Below are 23,398 nucleotides of genomic sequence, written 5' to 3' on the forward strand. Positions count from 1 at the left end.
CTATTGGAAAACTTAGAATTCTTAGAAACACAAAAGATCAGGGGAGAGAAATCAGTCAGCCCAGCCATACTCAATGCCTGCTCTCAGTTTAGCCTGTTCCTCCCCACGGACTTTTCCCTCTCAAACGTAAGAAAGATGAAGCTGTCCGTATAATTGTATATTTTGGTTCCCAACCCCATACTTAGGAAATGCTTAAACCTCCAGAGTTCAACCCCAGGAACTAGCTCCCACTCTCCGACTGTGCTAATTTTAAAAGAATTCTTAGGCATTCTCTCACAAGACCAATTTGAAGCAAAATCTGGTCAAAGTTTTACATCACTAAACATACTTTGGTCTGAAAAATAATATGATTACTTGTGCTATGCAATACTTCATAAAGCCGACGTCCCCCTAGTTTATAGTTAATCAGAATAAGAAGCCCAGCCTCCTCCCAGTCAGGCTCTTCGTCAGCATAGACCCTCCCAACTACAAAAACCCATCATTCAAGTGAGGAGGACTGCGCCCTCGCCAGTGGCTTTCCTTGCTAGAGCACCCTGTGGGGACAGTGCACAGCTTCTAGATAAGACTCGGAGTCCAGAGCCCAGGGGCTGAGCTTACCTGCAAACCTCTGCCGGCCTCCCACTGTGGGCAAGGCGTCTCCTTCCCAGGAGCCCTGCCTTGTCATCCAGCATGACAGGAGCCCCAGAGCTCAGCCCCCCAGATTCAACACCCCCCACACTTCTGCTTCTGTCTTGTCTGCGCCCCACTCTTGGGTCCTCTCCTAACATCATGTCCTGCCTCTCAGTACTGCAGTTGCCAAGGTGTCTGCGTTTTCTAAGAGGTTCTTCATTAATTTTTTTCTTTTTCTTTCTTTCTTTCATTCTTTCTTTCTTTCTTTCTTTCTTTTTTTTGCAGTCAGTGTAGCAGCATAAATTTTCTCAGTATGTTCTTCATTGGATATGTCTTATCATACAAGTTTACATTTTTTTTAAACCACTGTTTTTTCCCCTGAACTGTGGAGCTGACAGAGAGCTTGGAAGTTATCCAGCCACAAACCCCAGTTGACAAACAAGGAGGCTGAAATCTAGAGAGCAAGGCTTCCTATGCCAAGTCAAAGCCAGACACGGGCAGGAAAGGGGTCATCCCAGCAACCCATAAAGTCTCCACGGCTTCCAGACCACTGCATCCCAGTTTTAGCCAATGTCCAGAACGCGCACACACCAATCAGCGACATGCACAGGAAATGCCACCGCTGCGATGTTCTGGTCACACAAGCCTGCAGAGCGAGCCCCTCAGGCGAGCTGTGGCGATTTTAAATAATTCAGTGCAATCACCATCCCATAGCTGAGCAAGTGGAGGTTGAGCCAGCACACATCTGGGCATCCATTGTGCTCCTGGCTCTGCGCCAGTAAGGGAGTGTCAACTGGGAGAAATCTACAGGGTTCCAGCTCCAGAGGCCCACTGCCTTGGAACTGGTGGGCAAAGAAGGCCCAAGCAGTACAGCTGGGCTCTCTGGAGGAGCAGAGAGAACACCACAGTCCCATAACACTGGCCTGGAAGAATGGATGGGATTTTTTGTTCCCCAGAAGCTTCCAGATCAGTAATTCTCCCGGAACCAGTTTCAGAATCATACTCCACGGCGCATCCACTCAAGTTATCTAGGCCTACAATCATCCTGTGCAAGGTCCTCCCACAACTACAATCCATGACCCTGGGGCCACCATACCACAAGGCACGAACACAGCCCAAAGGCTGAATCAAGGCTGAGACTGGGTGATGGTGGTGCCGACAGCCATGACTGTGGTGGTGGTCATGGTGATAACGATGATTACAATGATGGCGAAAGGTGGTGGTAACAGCTATCAGCAGTGACAGCCATGACAGTGGTGGTGGTGGTGATGGTGGTGACCATAGCGATTAAAATGGGGATGACAGTGGAGGTAATAACGGTGATGACTGTGGTGATGACGGTGATGAGGCTAACCCCGGTGACATGGTTTTCCTAGAGACAGTAACTTCCCCAAGACAAGCTATGGGAGGGAGCTACTTGTAGTGGGTGGTTGTTTGTGTCATGCTCTGAAGCACTGCCCCTAGTGAGGCAGCAGGTAGCTGCTAGGGACCTGCCCCTTGGGCGCGGCCGCCAGGGACCCTTAAGACTTGGGATGCAGCCTGGCAGTGGTGGCGCACGCCTTTAATCCCAGCACTAGGGAGGCAGAGCCAGGTGGATCTCTGTGGGTTCGAGGCCAGCCAGGAAAGGCACAAAGCTACACAGAGAAACCCTGTCTCAAAAAACAAAACAAAAAAAAAAAGATTTGGGATGCACATATGTGAGTTCTCTTCCCTTTGCTACCTCATGGTCTTGGATGCTGGTACAGATCAAGGCAGAGCTCTCCTAAGAATGGCATCCAACACCCTCCAGGATTCCGCAACCAATTCCTATATTCTGGATGTGAGTTAGCCCCCAAATAAATTCCTCTGACCACCAAATAGACTCTGTGGATATATCCCATTAGCTACTGGCTACAGGGAACCCCCTATATTGCCGCTAAGAGACCTTGAATTCCTCACCTGTGCTTTATTTTGTCTGGCCCATTCTTAGTAACATCCCCAAACTACAAGTTCTCCCCTGACAGTGGGGTCAGGGGATCATCAGGCCACACTAGTTTAGAATCAGCAATAGACTAGCATTAGGAACAGCTGATAGCAAGTGGAGCCATCCTTCATCCATGCCTCCAGGGTGAAGGCAGTGGCAGCCTCCAGAGAGACCAGGGTTCTGACATGGGTGTCTCCCTGACAAGCTTGTTTCTAACTTCACTAACTGAAGAGACCAAGGCAGCAGCCAGGAGTCACATACCATGCCTGGAAGCCACGGCTGGGTCACTGTCCAGGCTGTGCCACCAAGCACAGGACTCACGCAGACATTGTGGAAGGGTTGGACATCCCTTCACAGCTACATTTGGGCAAGGATTGTGTGGAAAAGCTCTACTTGGACTCCAGGCTGGACAGCTTCTTCTTCTTCTTCTTCTTCTTCTTCTTCTTCTTCTTCTTCTTCTTCTTCTTCTTCTTCTTCTTCTTCTTCTTCTTCTTCTTCTTCTTCTTCTTCTTCTTCTTCTTCTTCTTCTTCTTCTTCTTCTTCTTCTTCTTTAAATCTATTTATTTTATGTGCATTGGTGTTTTGCCTGCATGTTTGTGTGAGGGTGTCAGATCTTGGATTACAGACAGTTGTGAGCTGCCATGTGGATGTTGGGAACTGAACCGGGTCCTCTAGATGAGCAGTCAGTGCTCCCAACAGCTGAGCCATCTCTCCAGCCCCTGGACAGCATCTATTAACATCCCCCTCACAGTAAACAGGGAAAAACAAACAAAAACAAAAACCAAAGCAACCCTGCATAGTGCTGGAAATGATTGATTTTTAAGAGGTTCTCAGCTCCCTCTTACAGGATTAATGGATTACAGGGAAACAAAAGGAAAGGAAGGGGAATGACAGGGAGGGGTGACAGGGAGGGGTGACAGGGAGGGGTGAGGACTGCCACTGGTTCCACTTCCAGGAAGCGCCCTTTGCAGAGCAGAGCGCTGAGCATTCCCTCTGGAGGAGGAACACGAAGCATTCATGAGCACACAGCTTTGGGGCTGACAGCGAACACTCCCAATAATCCTCCTCGACCTGAAAACACACCAGCATCCAAATACAGCGCACACTTCCCAAGTACTTCCCGGTCATGCACTGATCATGAAACGCAACCTACAGAGCAATCTGGGGGAGCCCCCAAAGTTAGGGTCCCTGTTGGTGCAACAAGAAACCCGAGAAGAGGTCCTCAAAAGCCATGAGACCAAGAAGACCCCAAACTCCGAACCCAGACCCTCCCTGGCTCCCTTCCAGTAGCCTTCACACACAGGCCCGTCAGTCCCTTCAACCTGAATTAGGAAAGAGATATCTACTGGCACAGAGGTGCTGCCAGCCAAGGAGGCTCAGCCAGTGACAGTGGCCACAGACTTGCCACCTCCAGGTGGGCCCAGAACCCTCCTAGACAATATATCAGAGAGCCCGCATCATGGCTGGGCCACAGGTCCCGTCTTCTCCTAAGCTACTTTGCAAATGGAAGGACACAAGACATCCTCATTGTCTACCATGAGAATTAACTCTATCACTGGGAGAGAAGCAGCCTGGGGCCTGATGGTGTGTCTAGAGGTGGCCTGAGATCTGAGCACTGGCCGCATGGGGTGCGTGTGCCACTTTGCACCTCTGCTGGGACACCCCGACAAATGTGGTGCCTTCCTCCGCCAGCTTCCTCAGTACCCACAAGTGTTACCCACACCTTCCACAATGAGCAAAGCATCAGAGCACTCTGACACTCGACCACTCCCCCCCACACACACCCAAGGATGCTCACCCTCACCACTTAATTCCCAAGAGAACTCTCCACGTGTCCATAATATGGCTACTTCTGCCGGCTGGACCAGGCACGGAGGCAAACAAAGACATACCATGTTCCACTCATGCCCTTCCGTGGCTCAGGAAGCGATGACAAGTCTTGTACAAGGAAAACGGACCGTCTTCCCAGGCCAGGACATACCCGGCACACAGCGACCTCCATAGCAGGGCAGAGGGCCTGGCTTAGTTCTTGGTTCTTCAGCTTCTAGTGCACAGAAAGTCTTTGGCTCTTTATTTTGCCCTGGGCCTCCTCAGCTTTTATCTCTCAAGGTCAAGTTTGATGACATTTGCTTCCCATCACGAAATAAGATGATGCGTAGCAAGGCCCCCACATCACCTGAAGCACACATACCCCGGGCCCCAAATTCCAATGCTCTGCTGGGTACTTGCTCTACTGGATATTGGGTACTTAGATAAGAAAGCTATCATGGGAGCAACTCAGTAGTCAGTCCAGCTCACACCCTCTGAGAATACCTTGGGTGCCGGGTCTACACTCGGTACAGGCCAGGGAGACCAGAGAACTCACCGTGCGGTAGTGAGATGGACAAGTGCCCAGTTCCCCCAGTCAACATGAAGGCAAAAAGTCAACTCTACCTGGAAGACTCCAGAACGACTCCAAGGAAGAGTTAGTTCCCTTGAATCAAAGCTAGGAAGGGGGAGGAGGGAGGAAAGGTAAGATGTGGAAATCTGATCACGAGTGGCTGTGTGGGATGGAGCCTGGGTCAGGAAGTGACTGCCCATGAGGATGAGGTATCATTCGGAAAAGATTCACGGAGCCTTCGACAGATGATGGTAATGGTTACATAACTGTAAATTCATAGAAAAGGCATTGAACTTACACTTGAAGTGGGCATAACTTTATCTGAATTACAGTATATCATTACAGAGGTGGGTATCTTGTAGTTACATAATTCCAGAGGAAGAGGAGAGAGAGGCTAGGAATCACCCCTCTACTCTCCACTCCTTTCCCACTTAGAAGCCCCCTTGCTCCAAGCTGGGCATGGGCTCCCCTACACAGGTCCTTTGAGCTCCAAAGACTTTTTTTTTGTTGTTTGTTTGTTTGTTTGTTTTTTCTAGACAAGTTTTCTCTGTGTCGCTTTGGAGCCTGTCCTGGAACTCACTCTGTAGCCCAGGCTGGCCTCGAACTCACAGAGATCCTCCTGCCTCTGCCTCCCAAGTGCTGGGATTAAAGTCAGTGCGCCACCACTGCCCAGCAAGTTCCAAAGGCTTTTTGATGATTTTCCTGCCCCATCCTCAGCTCAAGACCCTAATTTTGCACCATCAGCAGAAAAGCTCAGGTCCAGCTTTCCCAGAGCCTGACTGGAAGAGGCTCACAGGAGGCTTGGGAAATAATGCTAACTCTGTAAGAGGACAAACTTGAGTGGGGAGGAACAAGATGACCAGTGTGCATCCTCTACACAGGGATGCTGGTGACAGGGCTGTAGTGAGAGAACCAGAAGGCACCGGACCAGAAGGCGGCGGCTCGGGCTTTGAAGAAGAGGTGGGCATTCCAGATTCACTTTGAAGATTCACTGGGTGTAATAAGAGACAGAATCAAGCCCCCATCCCTACCTGAGACATGGAGCTTTCACAGAGGAGGAAAGAAGTTGTCTAGTCATGCTAGGTAGAAGATGTGGGCTCAACACAGAGTTTTGAGCCATCTGGGATGAGTATCACAAACCCCATATCCCATCCCAGAACATGGAACCAGGGCTGCAGCCAAGGGGTGACATAGGTATGTGACATCCAGTTTGGGGGATCCAGCCGATGCACACCTATACTACTCCTACTGAGAGACTCATTCCTTGGCTGAGGCAGACACAGAGCAAGGAAGGATTTCAACAAAGACCCAAGGATACTGAAGTAAAAATTCATGAAGGCTTTGTAAATTGAGTCCCCCACCCCACCCCCCAACCCAGGCCTGCTTCCATTTTTAATTTGATTGGCAGTCCTGGGGGTGGAACCTAGAGCCTCATTACTTTAGGTAAGTGCTCTACCACAGAGCTATGGCCCCACCCCCTTTCTTCCCTTCTTTAGCATCATGGGAACCTTCATCACAGTGTGGTTACCAGTCTTGTGTTTTCCTAGTCAGAGACCCAGGGCTGGCTCCTGGAGGAGACTGTGGAATGGGGACAGGTAGCGCTGAATTGCCACCCCCACCCCCAGACTCCTGGTCTGCTTTCCAACTTAAGCTGTACTTAAAACACCACAAAGAAATAAATACAGCACCAGGAAAGCAGAGCCACTAGGTTAGCAAGTGTTTGGGGGTGTGCTAGGGTCGTTAAGGTAAAGGAAAAGGTCTCTAAGAAGCGCTGTCTCCTGCCCTCAGGCTGGCAGGAGGGGGTAACCCGGGAGAGCCTGGGAGGAGGGAGTGTTCGGTTAGTCATGGGCCATGAATGCTGAGGTGTAAAGCTTTGCCTTGGAAATTCATTTTTACTTGAACCAACATGGCCAAGGTAGGGCTCTCTAACAGTGTGTGTGTGTGTGTGTGTGTGTGTGTGTGTGTGTGTGTGTGTGTGTGATTTCTTTACACTCACACCTTGCTCATCAGCACTTAAGGAATGTCCCACCTGTCAAACTATATTGATTACCTGAAGTGACATACTACAGCCTGCCCCACTAGAAAGTGCTTTTGAAATGAATGTTGTTCTTCTCCTACACAGAGCAAGGGGCACTAAGGGATTATCCCCTCAGCCCATCCTGGAACCTCTATATATAATTACATCCTCCACAGATTAAGAACCCACCTCAAAAGGAGCTCGCTACAAGAACTATGTGAGATTTATAGATACACAGCCACTCCAAAGAAGCCCCCAAAGTCTGTAGGTTTGGGCGGGGAGCCCCAAAGCAGAGCACAATTAAAATCTCCAAGTGTTGGCCCTCCCTTCCCAAGCACAATGACATCAGATCCTGACAAACACTCAAAAAACATACATAATCCCCCATCAAGCCTGGGCCAGCAACTCATAAATTGAAAGCGTTCTCCCACACCAAACAGGCATGGTTTGGGACTTGCTGGAATGCAACAGGTCCTAATATAAACCGGATCCTAACCTAGATAAAGAGTTGCCAAATACCTTAACCTTCAATCCCAAGTAAACACTAGGGCTCCCTGGGAGGGCCTGTGATTATGGGTCGACTATAGGTAATCCCAGAGTTCCACCATTTATAAAGGGGCAATCCAAAGTCTTAGAGTTTGAGAGGAAGACACAGAAGGCATCCGGCTGCCTAGCCAGTGTGGAGCTGTATGGGAAAGGTCGCCCTTGGGATCCCGAGTACTGAGCTCCAAAGGCTAAGAGCTGCAGGTCGACGAGCTAACAAAAGAAACAGTCTTTCTGGGTAGGGATGGAGCTGATCTAGCAAGGGGCCCTGGACCCCTTCCTTTTCCCTCCATGGGAATTTCTAATTGTGCACAGCTTTGTGGTCAGGGAGAAAGACTGGGCCAAAGTCTAAAACAATTCCCTCAAGCTCGCTCTCTCTCTCTCTCTCTCTCTCTCTCTCTCTCTCTCTCTCTCTCTCCCTTCCTCCCTCCCTCCCTCTCTCTCCCCACACACCGTTGGTCTGGAGTAAGTATATGGCCAGAGTTTGGGCAAACCCCTGTTGCTCAGGGCTGTCCACCTGCTCTGATCTCTCTCTCCACAAGCCAACAGCCTTGCAGACATCCATTCTCAAAGTCACGACACCTGGCCTGTTATGACACACAGACAGCTGTGCTCCACCTAGGAAATAGAGTAAAAGTCAGGCTCAAAGCAGCGGTCCAGGCTAGGCAGTGACACTACATCCCCAGACAGGGAGAGGCACAGCCCCTGGGCCTTCCCATTGGCACATTAGCCAATAAAACCTCAAGACTCCGTAATTACAGGCACTCTCAAAAGTGAAACAGAAATAGATCGAAGGCCAAAATACTGGTTTGCTTGAGACAAAGGGCTGGTTCTAACTAGGGAAGCAAAACAAAACAAGACAGCTTTTGGGTCTGTCTTCTGAGCTGAGAAAGCCAGACTGATTTTTTTTTTTTTTTTAATGATTGTTAAATCTGACTTGGGGGAGATAAGATTCCAATCAAAAGCCCTTTTCTCTTTAGGATATGAAATCATTTGATAAGACTCAAAACAGGTGGTTTTTGTAAAGTGAGTCCCCAACATCAAATAAGGATGACGAATCAGTTTATGACATCCCTGGATGGCCATCATCCCAAAGATCTCAGGGCTCTGAAGACAAACTGAAGAACCCAAACCAGAGGTTTCTGCTCCCATGTCTCAACGCCTGCAAGATCTGCCAGCGTCTGACAGAGCACAAATCAGGAGCACCAAGGAGCATGCGGGACTCTGGAACACATCCCATACACAGGCAGGTGGCAGGCATCCCCACCCCAGCCCAGTCCCCACCACAGCTCCATTTTGAGAATCCCTGGCACCAAAAGGGTCTGTTCCTCCCTTGCTTAAAGGCTGTTCTTAAACTCGGAAGGGTCCTAAGAAAAACCAGGCAGAGAAGGGAAGCAATCCAGGGACTTGTCAGGGCCGCGGCAGCAGCCCCACGTGCCTCTCTGGCTGGCGCAGAGCAAATGCTCAGGTGCGGTGGGCTAAGTAAACCGCCAAGAACAGTATGTATATCAGGGCAATGTAGTTTTTACCAGGTTTCAATACTATTTTATATAATATAATATATATCTATATATATTTCTGTTTTTTTATTATTATTTAATCAATGGTTGGAACTGGAAGGAGGGGTACCACGCGGACCTTGGCCTCCTGCATCAGGCTGACGGCGTGAAAGCAGAGGCAGGTGGGGCTTGAGGGGGTGGGGCAATGTCTAACAGGGTTTGGAGTCCTGGCCATCACCCTCCTCTGGGTGGACTCGGTAGCGGCTGGGAGAGCAGAGGGTGGCCTCCCGAATGACCAGGCCAGGAGGAAGGCTCCAGGAACCCCAGACTGCGAGTCTGCGGAGTCCACCACTTTCACATAGCGACTCGAATTCCACAAGCGACATCTCCCCCCCCCCCCCCACCTTCCCCAGGCACTTGTTGAACAAAGGGGCTCCGAAGTCACAGCCTTTCTGAACCCTTCACGGATGCGGGAGCTTTCCAGGCTGGCGCTGCGCACCGCGGGCACCCACACCCCCCGAAGGCCGCGCCACGCAGCCCCGCGAGGTGCGGAGAGGAGGCAGCGCACCCAGCCGCCTAAACTTTCTCGAATCTCCAAGCTTTCGCTGTGAAGTTAGAGCCAGGAAGGAGGCACAAACCACAGCCGAGGAGGAAATGAGAGCGTCATCCACAATATAGGCAAAACAGATTTCTTTTTTTTAAAAAAGAGGAGAAGTCAGCGAAGAGCACCTACTGTGTGCAAGGCTCTGGGTCAAGAACTGCACATAGTGCGTTCTCACTCGGTCAAGACAGCTCCAGAGGGACCGTCCCCTTATGACAGAGACGCAAACTGCGACCCAAGAAAGAAGGTGGCGTGTCTGGCTCAGGTCTCGGGGCCGGTAACGGCGAGACCGGGGCTGCGTTGGTGTTTCCCACTGTCCCCGAGCTGATCACCACCGCGCGGGTCCCATCCCTCTTCGAAGCTCACAAGCGTCCCTCGTGGACCCTGTGGACCTGTCCCCACTCCCGTGGGGTAGGGGGTGGGGGATCAATGCCCGCTGCCCACGAGGCAGGCACTGCGCCCGTCGGGTCCTAGCCGTACCATCATGTTCCTGAGCTACGCACTGCGCCGAGCGACACCAACCGGGGGCTCTGCTTGCGGGGCCAGACCGCCCACGCCCACCCCGCCACCCCCACGCTGCGCAGAGCGGCTCCCCCTCCACCCTCGCCCGGCCCTAGTTCCCACCGGCAACTGCACCCCGACACACGATTCCACAAACGCAGTCTGAAAAGTGCACATCCCACCGAGCACACCGATTCCCCCACGAGGGCACGCCATTCTAGAGCCACGCCACCGTCCGCGGTCAGCTGCAAGTCCACCACGCAGGGAACCGGGCACCATCAGCACCGGCGCGCACACACCCGCGCACTCACACAGCCGGGTCGCAGCGAGCCGGGGCACACACGCTCCCCTCCACGCAGCCCCGCGGCCCCGCAGTCGCCCCTTTCCTACCGGCTCCGGCACTGGACGCGGTCCGCCGGCTTCTCGAGCCCAAGTTCGGCGGCGGCTGAGGCCGGGGAAGTGACTCGGAGCGCGGGCGTCCGTGCGCCCCGCAGCCGCCGCGCCGGCCCTGCGACCTTCGCCGCTCGCAGAGACAAAAGGATCCGCCGGCTCAGGAGGGAGCGAGGTGTAGGCGACCGCCGCTCCGCAGGTCCACCACCCGCAGCCGCCGCCAGCCCGGGAAGGAAGGGACGAGAAGGCGGGACCCGGAGGCGGAGGCCGGGGCGGGGCGCACGGCGGGGGCGGACACTCAAGTTTCCTGCGGACCCGCCCCCGCCGCAACCACGCCCCCAGGCTTAGCACCTCCCCGGCCGCAGCCCGGCCACGCCCCCGTCCCGTGCCACACCCCCTGCTGGAACCTTGGTGCGCGACCCCTGGTTCTTATCACCCTGACCACTGGCAGATTCCCCGCTGGGTGTCAGCCCTCCCCCCACCCCCAACTACCCCGGACTCCGGGGCAGGGGAGGGGCCGAGCACTAGTCCCACCTCCCTCACCCTTGGCCTCTGGCCTGCGGGTGTGGGAGAGGCCGAGAGGCGGCGCCCGGAGGGGCCGGCTTTACTCCAGCGCCCCCCGCCCCTGCAGTTCTTGGCAGGAAGTGCGGCCCTGGTGGCCAGGGAAGTGGAAAAGAGGCCTGAGTCTCCCTGGGCACCCCAGCACCTTCTGGGCCGCCTGCCAGGCCCTCCTCCTTCCCTCTCCACGCCAGTCCCGTGTGCACCTATCACCCACCTTCCCGCGCCTCGTTAAAGGGAAGAGCCTGGCCTGGAGGCTGGAAGACCTGGATTCCCGTAGCTGTTACTTCTCCCAACTCATCCAGCCATCTTGCCAAGAAAAACCTTAGATTCCTTCAGCCTCAATTTCCCCACCTATAAAACGGACACTGAGGAGTGCCCTTCTTTGGGTCTTTGCCTCCCTGACATTCAGTGGGGTTTCGGTTTTCCAAGTGAGGAAGGGGGCTTAGTTGATGTCTCCCATACTAGGGACAGCTGGCCTTCTGGGTGCCAGGGGGGGAGGGGCACAGTAGCTCTTCCTTTAACTCCCGGCATACCCTGGCAGATCGCACCTGCCATGCCCACCCACTGCAAACATCCCAGAAGACAGGTAACCACAGAAACAGCTTATATGAGGAGCTGGGCGAGCCTGTTGTACAGAGACGAAACTGTCTCTCTGGCGTCTCTAGGGAAAAACTCAAATCCCTCCTTCAAATCCTCCTCCACAAAAACATGTGAGTGAACTCCTACTATACAGGAGGCTGCCAGGGGAACCGGTAGTAGAGCAGCTTGGAGGGTGGAGGGCAGGCCCAGGGCCTCCTCCAGTCCTGCCTGCCTCTGGTGCAGAATGGCAAAATTAAAGCGAGGAGACTCAAGGGAATGATGGCTGTGAGGGTAATCGGGGTCCTGGCCAGCTGATGTTAGGGGGCTAGCCTTGGTCTCTCGGGCGTGATGACTTCCTTCTCAGTAAAGACCCTGTCCAAGGTCATTCTGTGCCTTTCTGTAGCACGCCGCCGCTGCACAGGTATGTAGGGTTGCAGGTAAGAGGCCTTCAGCAGCAGTGCCCCAGCAAGCAGGTGACTGAGGCAGAGTAGTTCAGAGATCCAGTTGGCCAAGGCAGGTTTGCTTTGCACTGTGGTCCCTTATTCACTCCGAGGTTGCTGTGGAGCCTGGAAGAGGGAGGCCCTACTCAGACATTCAGAAACCCACGAGCTTCTGCCTGGTAAAGTCAGCAGACCCTCAGGCTACCACTGCTTCTCAACATCCTTTTAGGGAGAGCCAAGAGAGCAGCCGTGGTACTGCAGAGAGGTCTTTTAGGAGCAGGCCTGGAAGCTGACTGGCCGAGTCATCTCTGTCCACACTCATGGTCCAGAATTAGTCATATGGGCCTACTTAGTTGTGAGGGGGCTCTGGAAGTTATGGCTTTCTTGGATGCACACACACACACACACACACACACACACACACACACACACACATACACAGAGAGAAACACATGTAATTTTTAAATTAAATAAAAGCTAATTTATATAGTACTTTAAGAAACTGAGTGTAGTCAGGTGGTGGTGCTGCACGCCTTTGATCCCAGCACCTGGGAGACAGAGGCAGGCAGCTCTCTGTGAGTTCGAGGCCAGCCTGGTCTAGTTTACAAAGCAAGTTCCAGGACAGCCAGGACTGTTACACAGAGAAACCCTGTCTCAAAACAAACAAACAAACAAACAAACAAAAACAAAAACAAAACAAAACAAAAGAAAAGAAAAGAAACTTGAGCTGTGTGTAGTGGTACCCACCTTTAATCCCAGCTATTGGCCAGTCTAGTCTATATATCACCCCTCCTTGGTCTTGAGGCTATGGCTCCAGAACCCTGCTCATGGCTTTAGGGAGGTCTCACCCCTGCATCTTTGAGACTCCTCTGTCCTACCTTGGATGCTGAAGCATCAGGACAGTGGGAGCCAGACTTTTGGGCTCTCAAGAAGATATACCTCACGAGGTGACTGGGAGAAATAAATAATACCTCTACATCTTCTTATTCACCATCCTCCCCCCCCCCCTATTTGGACAGGCCTGGGACATTCTCTATAGTCACCCCAACTGAGCCCTGATCCAGAATCCAGGTTTCCAGCATCCCTTTTTTATTTTGTTATTTTTTTTTACATGTATTTGTATACGTATATGTGTGTATACATACGAGTGCCATGACACCTGTGTAGAGGTCAGAGGGCAGATTACAGGAGTCGGTTCTTTCACATCACCATGTGGGTTCCCGGATTTTAACTCAAATCATCAGTTTTGGTAGAAAAGCTCCTTTACCGGATGTGACATCTTGTCCCCCCTCCAGCCCTTAATTCCTAAATAATTTTAAACAGTGGATGTATACACAGGGATGTATATACAGCATCATAGGTGTTTAGGAAATGATAGGTACATTTCTCTCATCTTTTTTTTTCCTGCTCCTTCATCCCTTCCCTTCCCCATCAGAGCTGACCACACAGCACATATATAGAAAAGCAACATGTCAGTCCGGAGGCCCCGGGCTGGTCCCAGCTGCACCATGTTTGATCAGTGTCGCAGGACAAGACTGAGCGTCATCTCTCAGCAGAGTACTGCGCCATCGGCTAGGTTGGATGGGCGGCAGGTAGGTTCAGTCACACTAAGGAGTGGGAAATGGCTTTATAAACTGAAGTGTACTTGAGCCACTGCCAATGTTGACTTTGGGGGACTCACTCCGCAGACACCAAGTTGGGTTACAGGTCTCTGCTCCTTTGGATTTACACAGCTGGATGGAGGGAGAGTCCACAGCCTGTCAGGTTCCACACACAGAGATCAGAAGCCCCAGCCCGAGGCTCTGCACTGTACATTGATGTCTTTTCCTTGTCTGAAAAATGAGAGCTAGCCCAGGTCCTGTGTGACTGCAGATCCCTCAGGGAGATGTTAAACTCCAAAGTCAAATACAAATAGTAGTCCTGACCGCTGTTCCAAACCAGTGTAAACTGGAAATGACTGCCTACCTTCCCAGATTTGCTCAGTGTAGTCTCTTTTCTGGGAAACTGAGCTACTGGTACCCTGAGACCTTGGTGCATACTTCTCACAGGGATCCGGGGTTTTTCATTTTGGGGTTTTTCTTTCTTTTGTAAAAAATGATTTTATGTGTGGGGGTGTTTTGCCTGCATACATGTCTGTGCACACATGCATGCCAGGTACTCCTCGGGAGCCAGAAGAGCAAGTCAGATCCCTAGGAACTGGAGGCACAGACAGTTGTGAGTCACTATGTGAGTGCCAGGAATCAAACCTTGTTCTTCTGCAGGAGTAGCCAGTGTTCTTAACCATTGAGCCATCTTTCCAGCAAGTACCCCCACCTCCTGTCTTTTTTTGAGAGATCTCACTGGGGAGGCTTGGAACTCTCTATGTGGGCCAGGCTGGCCTCAAACTCACAGAGATTGGCCTGCCTTTGCCTCCTGAGCACTGGTTTTATAGGTGTGTACCACCATACACCAGTGAGCCAGGGATTGATCCAGCCAGTACAATGTCTCCACGGCAGGCAGTAGCCCTCCAGTTTCTACTTCAAGCTCCCACTGGGGTTCCTGCCCACGACTTCCCTCAGTGGTGGACTGTAACATGGAAGTGTAGCTAAATAAGTCCTTGGCTTCCCTAAGTTGCCTTTGGTCAGAATATTTTATCACAGCAACAGAGAAAGCAAACTAAAACACATGGGTTCTAGGGATGTGAATCCAGGTCCACACGCTTGTCTGGTAATTGCATTACACACAGAGCTATCTCTCCGGCATCTGAAATCAATTTTAATGGTGCATTTTACTTAATCCTGTGCGTACGTGAAAAATCAATGTGAAAATCGTGAACGAGGTATTTTTATTCTCTTTCCATATTAACTCTGCAATTGAGTGTGTTTGGATTAACTACAGCCCCACTGCTCGATCAATAACCATATGGGTTTGTGGTTGTCCCGGTGGACACCAAGACAGTGTAGACGCAATGCAATGAACTCCAGGCTGTAGTGCCCAGCAGAATCATTTGAGAGCAGGCCCAGAGTTTTCAGTGAAGCAAGCCCAGGGCACTGCCTGAGAAAGTGCATTTCTGACCAGTGTCTGGAGCAGTGGTTCTCAACCTTCCCATCACAGCAAACCTTTAATACAGTTCCTCATGTTGTGGTAACACCCCCCCAACCATGTAATTATTTTCCTTCCTACTTCGTAATTGTAATTTTGCCACTGTTATGAATCGTAATGTAAATATCTGATAAGCAGGATATCTGATATGTGACCCCCCTGTGGGGACATGACCCACAGGCTGAGAACCCCTGCTCTGGTTGCTGCTAATGCTACAGGCCCAGGGGGTGCACTTGAAGAGCCACATGCCCCACATCCCTTCAAGGCAAGAGGTAAATGTGCTTTTCAGTGCTTTTCAGTTTCCATCTGGAAGAGCAGCGTCATCACTACAAAGCTACAGTAATCAAGACAGTGTGGTCCTGGTGTCAAAACCACCATCTGGATGGACAGAATAAAACCGAGAGTCCGGAAATAAACCCTCACACATCATCAAGTGACTTTTGTCAAGACTATAAAGATAATTAAATGGGAGAAAGAGTAGTGTTTTCAACAAATGCTGTTGGGATACTTGGAAGACCAGATATTATGTGTGTGTGTGTGTGTGTGTGTGTGTGTGTGTGTGTGTGTGTGTATAAGTATGTATATGTATATCTTGGCATGACAGCATTCCCTTGTAATTCCAGTGCTCAGGAGGAGAAACAGGCATACCAGAAGTTCAAGGTCATTCTCAGCTAACATAGCAAGTTCTAGGCAACCCTGGGCTACATGAGACCTGTCTCAAAAATAAATCCAACAAACAACCCAACAAATAGAAAAACAATAAATTTAGGTCCTGACCTCATATCCTATTTTTAAAAAGTAACTAAAACTGGATGAATTACCTATAAAACTCTCAGAAAAAATTTTAAGTGTTCATGACTTATTGAAGAATGATTTCTTTTTATATAAATGACCAAGAAGCAAATGAAAAGAAACGCTGACACTATGGCACATCTGGGAAAAATAAATTAGAGGCTCAAGGAGAAGCTGGACTCAGTTTGTTTTAGTCTTTGCTCTTTGGGGGTCCGCCAAATACACAGAGGCTTATTCTTACTTGTGAATGGCCTGCCTTAACTTGGCTTGTTTCTAGCCAGCTTTTCTAACATAAATTTTTCTGTCTACATTTTGCCTCTGGGTTTTTACTTTTCTGTTTTCTCTATTCTATACACCGTTCTTTCCTTCTTACTCCATGGCTGGTTGTGTGGCTGAGTGGTTGTCTCCTTGTGTTTTCCCCTCCTTTTATCGATCCTCTAGCCTAGAATTCTCCTCCTATTTATTCTCTCTGCCTGCCAGCCCTGTCTATCCTTTCTCCTGCCTTGCTATTGGCCATTCTGCTCTTTATTAGACCAATCAGATGTTTTAGAGAGGCAAAGTAACACAGCTTCACAGAGTTAAACAAAAGCAACAAGAAAGAATGCAACACACCTTTGCATCATTAAGCAAATGTGACACACCTTAATATACCACAACACTCAGTATCACACACTGTGGTCCCACACCCAGGAGGTAGAGACAAGAACCAGGAGTTCAAGGTCATCCTTGGCTACATAAGGAGTTTGAGGCCAGCCTGGACTGTGGGAGACTTGTCTCAAAAGAAAACTAAACATAAGCAAATAATAATAATAATAATAGAATTTAAAATTTTAAAGATTTATTTATTTATTATGTATATAGTGTTCTACTTACATACCAGATCTCATTCTAGGTGGTTGTGAGCCACCATGTGGTTGCTAGGAATTGAACTCAGGATCTCTGGAAGAGCAGCTAGTGCTCTTAATCTCTGAGCCATCTCTCCAGGCCCTAGAATTCAAATTTTTAAAACTTCCAAGAATACAAAGCTGAATGCTCTGTACCTCCCAGTATGGCTAGAACCATAAAGATAAGGAAGGACCTGGGCACTAAAGACCAGAAGCCATTGCCAGCGAGAATGCAACTCAGTGTTAGCTGTGGAGAACAGTTTGACAGTTCAAAAATTTAAGAATGCAGGTCACAATTGACCCAGCAGGTCCATGGTGTATGAGACAGGGTTCTCTAATGCGGTGGTTCTCAACCTTTCTAAGACCGCAACTCCTTAATACAGTTCCTCATGTTGTGGTGATACCCCACAACCTAAAATTATTTCCATTGCTACTTCATAGCTGTAATTCTGCTACTGTTGAGAATCATAATGTAAATATTTTGGGAGATAGAGGTTTGCCAAGGGGGTCACAACCCACAGGTTGAGAACCACTGCTCTAGAGGCCCAGACATAAAAGAATGTGTGTGCAATCCAGAGGATTCACCAAAAAAAAAAAACAACAAACAAACAAACAAACAAACAAAAAACACCCAAATCTATCTGCTAATGGATGTGTTAACAAAGTGTTGTCTACAGAGAAAGGGTCATCAATTGACAAAGAAAAAGAGCCTTGAGGTGCTGTTGCATGCTGGGAGATAACGAACCTTGACACCATCATGCCAAGTGAAAGCAACCGAATACAAAGGTCCAGGTACTGTACAGTCCATCTCTACATAAAGCCCAGAAAAGACAAGAAAAGACAACCCACAGCCACTGACAGGAGATTCCTGTTTGCAGGGGCCGACCGGAAAGGGGAGAGGAGAGCGGCAGCTGGTGGGTACAGGGCTTCCTCTTGGAATCAGGGTGTGATTCATACCTTGTCCATCCACTAAAGCCTACTGAACTGTGTGCTGCACAAAGGAATAAACTGGAAACATCAGAGAGACAGACATGTACTTCAAACATAAATAATAAATGTTAAGTGGGAGGTAGGCCCTGGAAGTCATCTAAGTGGATTTCCCCCGCCTCACTTGGCCTGTGGGGTTCCTCTGTCATAAGTATCACAGGACATGCCTTGAAAAGCCTCTTAGGAACAAAAAAGGGATTTCACAGAAGAAAACAAAAGTACAAATGGCTGATAAACACATGCACGATTCTCAGCTTCAACTGCGCCCAGAAGAGGCAAAACAGGCAATAGTGTGGTGGGATTTCCCACCCTCAGCACAGGTATGGGATGGCCCCCAGGCAAGGGTATACCCCATGCTGTAATAAGAAGTATGAATTGAAGAGTCATTTGGCCACATCCAGGAGAGATTTAGAGGCCTGTCCCTCAGCTCAGCCCAGCCCAGCCCAGTGTTTGTGTTTCTCAGAAGCCCCACAGTCCAGTGCCAGGATGTCACACAAGCCTGAAGGAACTAAATGTTGAAATGAAGCCTGTTACATGGAAACCACAGACTCCTAGAGCCTGCACTTCAGATCAATTAGATGAATGTGAATACCTGTGGGCAGATCTCAGAGACAATACAGAAGGTGTGGCCTGCAAGCCTGAAATGCGTTCCTATTTATCTCAGTACATCACGATACAAAGTATATTCACTTCGCTACAAATGTATTAAAGGTACCTGTGGCAGTCTGAGTAAGAAATGTCCCCAGTAGGCTCATGTGTTTGAACACCTGATCCCCAGCTGGTGGCAATGTTTGGGGAGGCTAGGGAACCTGCAGGACGTGGAACCTTGCTGAAGGAAGTGCATCATTAGGGGCAGATTTGAGGGTTGTTGATAGAGTCACCCTACTTCCTGTTCTCTCTCCCTTCCTCTGCTTCCTACTTGTGGATGAAAATGTGGTCATTTTCACCAACTTCCTGTTTCTGCCCCCATGCCTGCCTGCCACTAGTCCTTTCCTGCCCTTCTGTGGGATCCGACATGCATGTGGGACATGCATGTGGTATATACATATATGCACTCACACATACATACACATAAAATAACAAAATAATTCTTAAGGTGACATGAATACTCTCCCTGGAGCGTTCCTTTATTTTTAAACCTGGATTTGGGTGTGTGGCCATACCCAGGTCATCTGAATATCAATGTTCCAGAGGCAGTAATCACTGCCTAGTTAGAGCTGACACTGTTGGTGGAGGCCACATGCTGGGTGTCTTAGTTAGGGGTTTCTATTTCTATGAAGAGACACCATGACCATGGCAACTCTGATAAAGGAAAACATTTAATTGAGGTGGCTCACTTTCAGAGGTTCAGACCATTATTATCATGGCAGGGAGCATGGCGGCTTGAAGCAGACATGGTACAGGCTACATCTTGATCAGAAGGCAACAGGAAGTGGACTGAGACACTGGGCAGTATCTCGAGCATATGTGAGACCTCAAAGCCCATCTCCACAGTGACACACTTCTTCTGACAAGACCACACCTACTCCAACAAGGCCACACCTCCTAATAGTGCCACTTCCTTTGAGGGCCATTTTCTTTCCAACCACCACCCTGGGTCATGCTGAACATCAGGCAGAGTGGGCAAGGTAAGGCAGACTCTTAGACACAGTGATGGAGGAATGTGACTCAGAAGGAAGTGAATGTCACAGGTTTTAATTAGGGCCAGGGAAGGCACCGGGCATGATGCTTAAAATAAAAAAAGGACCAAGACAAGGAGGCAGGGACAGTATCCTACGGAAAGATGTCAGAAATGACAGCTGGAGAAATGACTGAGGCCAGCTTACTAGACAAAAGAGGGGGGAAATATCAGAACCCTTGGCTTCTCAGGTGTGGGTGACGTGGGAGAAGGTATGGAAGCAGCACTGCTTTTGATGACATATGACCCTGTCCCCTAGATCGGATCTCTGACCCATGGAGAACCTCCCAGGCATCTCCCCAGCGGGCGACCTCCCCAGGGCGCACAGCGAAGAGGTATGACTGACTCACAAATCCGTGGAGACTCACAGCAGATGCCTGGGGCAGGTGTGGAACATGGTGGGGACTGATGGATGATGGGTGCAGCTCCCACACATCTAAATGATTCCTGAGGACATGTGCCAGCGAACACCAAACATGTCAGGGCTGCCACAATGAACCCCCTGAATTCCCACCAGAGTCGTAACTCACTTTCTCAGCTGCTGGGAGCGTTGGGGACTTATGGCTCTCAGCCCTTCCCTGGGAATTGTCCTCTAGTGGAAAAGGCTACCTAGCCTAAGGTCCACCTGCGCCCAGGATCGCCTAAATCTGGAGACAGGCCAGTTTGGGCAGACTAAGGTCCTATTTCCTTCCCGAGCAGCTCTGAAGGTCACTCCTGCATCAGAGCCCCCTGTTGGGTGGGCAGAGTCTGTTTTAGCCACCCCAGTCCGTGTACCTTAACACACTGGTGTCTCTCTAATGAACCTTCTTGTCTGTGAATTTCCCTACTCCTCAGGGAACTGACCTAAAGCATGGGGGTGGGGGTGGGGAATCAAAGATTTTTCCAAGAAAACATGGGGATTTAAGAAAATATCACAGATGCCCAGAAGTCGAGTTATGTAGACAATGTCTCTATTCAGTTCTTTAACAGTCAGCTATAAACAAAGAGATTTGAAATATGTTGACTTCAGCAAGGTAGCCATCTAGTTCTTCCTCGGGTAAAAGTAGCTCAGAGTCCGGGCTGGGAAGATGACTCCACAGTTAAAAGTACATACTGTTCTTGCAGAGGACCTGAGTTCATCTTCCAGTACCCACAGTGGGTGGTTCATAACTGCCTATAACTCCAGCTCCCAGGGATCCGATGTTCTTTTCTGGACTCTGTGGGCATCTGTACGCATATGTGGACATACATACATACACATATGTGTATGTTTGTGTTGTGTGTTGTGTGTGTGTGTACATACATAATAAAAAACATATATAAAATCTTTTCAAAGTAGCTCATGTTGAACTGAATCTGTAAGTCACGACATGAATGGTTGGCTGTTACCTAGGGAGTAGTGACTGACCGCAAAGGATGCTAGGAACTTTGGGGAGTGGTGAAGACAATCTGTATCTTGAGACAGTTAAATGAGTTAAATGGGGACGAGCATCTGACAAACTTCATTAAACTAAACACTTTAAATGAAAATGCTTTTCAGAGTCGGAGAGATGGCTCAATGGGTAAGTTGCTTGCAGCGTGTCATAGTCATGGTTTCTATTGCTGTGAGAAACGCCATAACCAAAAGCAACTTGAGAAGGAACGAGTTTATTCTGGCTTTACTTCCACATCACAGTCCATCCCTGAGGGAAGTCAGGGCAGGAACTCAAATTGAGCAGGAACCTTGAAATATGAACTGAAGAAGAGGCCGTGGGAGAGTGCTTCTTCTTATCAGCTCGCTCCTCGTGGCTTGCTCAGCTTGCTTTCCTGTAGCTTCCAGGACCACCAGCCTAGGGAATAGCACCACCCACAGTGAGCTGGGCCCTCCCACATCAATCACCAACCAAGAAAATGCACCGCTGGCTTGCCCAGGGCCAATCTGCTGGAGACATTTCTCAACTGAAGTTCCTTCTTCCCACATGAGTCTAGCCTGTGTCAAGTTGACATAAAGCTAGCCAGCACACAGACACACATGGAGACCCACATAGAAAGCCAGGCACAGTGGTGTGCACCCACAATCCCAGTGCTAGGAAAGCAGACATTATGGGGTCTGCTGGCCAGCCAGCCAATCCAATGTAACTGGTGAGCTCCAGGCTAGTAATAGATCTGGTCTTAACCAGGTGGATGGCTCCTGAGGAACAACACTGTAGTTGACCTTTGGCCTTTACACATACATGTGCACAGGCAGGTGTGCACACACATACATGCAGAAAAACACACCCAGATGAGTGATTTTTTTCATTTTCTGTCTGTTATAACTCAAGGATATTTATTTTAATGAAGAAAACAACAATAAAAACAAAAAAACAGTAGCCCAAAGGTAGGAAACACCTAAGATTAAAATGTCACCTCTAAGTGACAGGGACCCAGTCTTTCTTTCTTGTTTCTCTGAGAGGTATGGCTTTTATTTACAAAGCCACATCATGACTCAGAATGGCTACAAAAACTCTGGCATTTATATCCTTATTCCAGTTGGAAAAAGAAAAAGGAAAAAGGATGTATTCTCCCTTCTTAAGAGATAGTAAGTGCAGGGCATGGAGCACAGGCAGGCTTTGATCCCAAGCAGAAGCTGGCGGGTCTCTATAAGTGTGGTCTATATAGCCAGTTTCAGGCCAGCCAGGAAGGGGGCAGGGAGAGCTGGGGGGTGGGAGAAGTGTTGGGGGAGAGAGTGGCTATGTCTTCCTATAAGAAAGGTGGGAAAATGAATGAGCTTTTAACTAGAATTTTTGTGGGTCTAAATACATTCAGAATCCTGTCCCAAAGAATAGGCTCTAAGTAGCTTAGAAATAGTCAAGTGTGAATGTGAAATGCAAGACAGGCTGAGGCTGGAGAGACGCTCAGTGCTTAAGATCACTTTGTTGCTCTTGCAGAGGACTCGAATCCCATTCCCAGCACCCAGAACGGGAAGCTCCCAGTAGTCTGGAGCTCCACCTCCAGGGGATATGACACCCTCTGCTGGCCTTTGCGGGTACTTGCACTCACATGCACACACCCATACACAGACACACAGATACACACACACACACACACACACACACACACACACACACACACTTAAAATAAGGGTAAAGGAAGGACAGGGCTGCAGAGATGACTCAGTGGTTAAGAGCACTTGTTGCTCTTGTAGAGGACCCGGGTTCAGTTCCCAGCATCCTCATGGTGGCTCACAACTATCTGTAACTCCCAGACACTCAAGGGGTGCACATTCATACATATAAAATAAATAAATATACAAACACAAAACAAACATATAATAGTAAAATGAAGGGCTTGAGAGACAGCTCAGAGGTTAAGAGCACCGGCTACTCTTCCAGAAGACCTGGGCTCGATGCTCAGACATAAACTACATGGGGCTCCATCTGTGACTCCAGTCTCAGGGGATCCAACACCCTCTTCCGGCCTCTGAGGCCATTACATGCACGTGGTGCACAGACATACATACAAGCAAAACACCTATACACTAAAATAAAAATAATTTTAAAATTCTAAAAATAAATAAAATATGTAAAAAGTAAAATAAAATATAGGTTGACTATCCCTAATCCAAAAGTAAAAAAAAAAAAAAAAATGCCAAATGATGCCACAGTGGAAGATTCCACACTGAAGCCTGCAGCATGCAGGGCAAGCAGAGTCAGAACACAGCTCACTAACGACACTGGGTAAAATTACCTTCAGGCTATGTGTATCAACTATATATAAAAACAAATGAATGTCTTTTTTTTTTTTTTGGACCTGGGTCCCAAAACTAAGCATGTTTTCTCTCGTTCTCTCTCTCTCTCTCTCTCCATATATTTGCACATACATACATATATGTGTATATGTACACACACACACACACACACACATATATATATATGTATATATATATATATATA

The sequence above is a fragment of the Onychomys torridus genome, chromosome 21 (assembly GCF_903995425.1).
Source record: "Onychomys torridus chromosome 21, mOncTor1.1, whole genome shotgun sequence".
NCBI classification, from domain to species: Eukaryota; Metazoa; Chordata; class Mammalia; order Rodentia; family Cricetidae; genus Onychomys; species Onychomys torridus.